Source organism: Zingiber officinale, chromosome 9A, assembly GCF_018446385.1.
Source record: "Zingiber officinale cultivar Zhangliang chromosome 9A, Zo_v1.1, whole genome shotgun sequence".
In the NCBI taxonomy this organism is placed as follows: domain Eukaryota; kingdom Viridiplantae; phylum Streptophyta; class Magnoliopsida; order Zingiberales; family Zingiberaceae; genus Zingiber; species Zingiber officinale.
In genome coordinates this window covers 47,384,456-47,386,517 of record NC_056002.1, presented here as the reverse complement: position 1 = coordinate 47,386,517, position 2,062 = coordinate 47,384,456, and the positions used below count along the sequence as shown (strand labels likewise).

General features: G+C 30.6%; 1 non-coding gene across 1 annotated transcript; it reads right to left on the bottom strand.

Annotated features, from left to right (window-relative positions):
• Positions 1 to 304: 304 nt before the first annotated feature.
• On the bottom strand, positions 305 to 380 carry LOC122022154. Its single transcript, XR_006122882.1, has one exon. It is a non-coding gene; the product is annotated as a small nucleolar RNA Z199 (small nucleolar RNA).
• Between the last annotated feature and the right edge of the window lie 1,682 nt (positions 381 to 2,062).

The window sequence follows — 2,062 nt, the reverse complement described above, 5'->3', positions numbered from 1 at the left end:
TAATCAATCTAGTCGATTGTTTCAACCAAAATCATTCTAAAGTGAGAAAATACTCAAGAAATTTGCAAACAAGGAAATAAAAAAATTTGTCTTCCAAACAAAAAAAAAGCTTATTAATAAAGAGATTGCGTATGATGGGATCAGAGTTGGATATAATGCTTTCTGTCACTATAGAATCAGAAACACGGACCAAATAATTTACATCATATCCCACCTAATTTTACAAGGAAATCAAAAAACAAAAAAAGAAAACGCTCAAAAGATTTACAATCCAACGATAAATTGAAGAAAAAGAAAGTATGGGTATCATCAGAGACTTATAAGCCAAAATCATGAAATAACTCATCATTTTGTTGCAGAATGTTCTCGTCACTTGATTCCCCAAAGAAAAGCAAAAGTTTATTCAAAGAAAGCAGCATCAAAACGAATAGAAAGGAGAAGACCAGAGGAGGAAAGTTTAATCTAAGAAAGTAGCACCTAAGGTTAGGAGAAACGGATAAGACGACGATGAAAATGAAGAGGAAGCCAGCAGCAAAAGCAACGAGAGGAGAAACGTTAGCAGCAGCCGGCGCACAGGAATTGAGATACAATAGCGGGGCTATTTATAGCCAACTTTGGAAACCCTAAACCTAATTTGGTTTGTTTAAGTCGACCGAATTAGTGATTGATCGATTCGGTCAGCCCTCCCTAACGGAAGGCCAATCATGTAAATTATACATTATATTTTTCATATTTATTAATTTCTGTGACCATCGGCTCCACAGAGAATAAATGACCCCTTTATGTAAAGGAATTTTATTTTCTAAAAATTATTCTCTCGCGAATTCAATCAATATTTTCGTACATAATTTTTCATACACTTATCATATATCCATATTATTTTGACTTAATCAACACATAAAATATGAACTCGTATGAGGCATCATGCGCCTTGAGAAATACCGAGTTGATTATCATATAATAAATTTATAGGATTAAATAAAGGTCAAATTCTAACAAAGATTGAAAAATTACTTTTTCATATGATGACTAAATTCAGTTTCTTTAATTTCAGGGTTATGGTATCGTGGTAAAATATTTAGGATGTCATCTAGACACTCGTAATTTAATCTTCAATTATAGTGTATTTATAGGAATTTTTCTTCCAAATGAGAAACGTAATCAAATGATCCTGGGCTTCTGGAGTTGTTGCCGTGTGTACTTCCGGATTTACCATAGCAGCTGGTGGGAAACTTTCGTAGAGACAGACCGATTATTCCAAAAATAATCAGGGATTATCATTTTTTTTAAGTTCAGTTCATTATTTATTCGCTCCTAATGGTGTAGAATAATTGTGGGACTTCTTAGGATGACGAATTTTACCTTTGGTAGAATCGTCTAAATCATCATGGACATCTAAGCTATTGAATCGTCTGGGAGGCAAAATTTATATGCTAAAAAAATATATTAAACTTTTTACCAAATCACATAGATAAATTCTTGAAATTATCAAATCATTTATGTTAGTTTCAAGATTATCAAATCATGTACTCACTTCTCGTTTTACCTGTCTGTCCAAAAATTAGTCGACTAATAAAAATAAATCAGTCAAATGGATTATTGTTTGGAAATCAATCAACTGATATTTAATACCAATCAAATCTATTTATTTCTATGCTGAAGTTTCGAGCAAATCAATTGACTCATAATAAAAATCAGTTGAATCAATTTACTTTAGTATAAAAGTTGATTTTAAGTAAAACTAGTTGATAGATCAAACGACCTTAAATTAACATAAAATTAGTTTCGATATACTCATTTAATTCTCTTAATGATATTTATGCCTTCAAATATCAATTTGATCAATATATTCACAGCAGTGATTTTTTGAACACAAATATGTTCCCTAAAAATCTAATTAATGTTAAAAAAATCATTGCTCTCGATATATGAAATCAAATTAATATTTGAGAACAATAACATAGTAAAAAAAATAGATGAACACGTAAAAAAGTAAATATCAATTCGAGGATGTTTGGTCCATTAGTCAATTTTACCCACAATCGACTGATGGACTTAAACA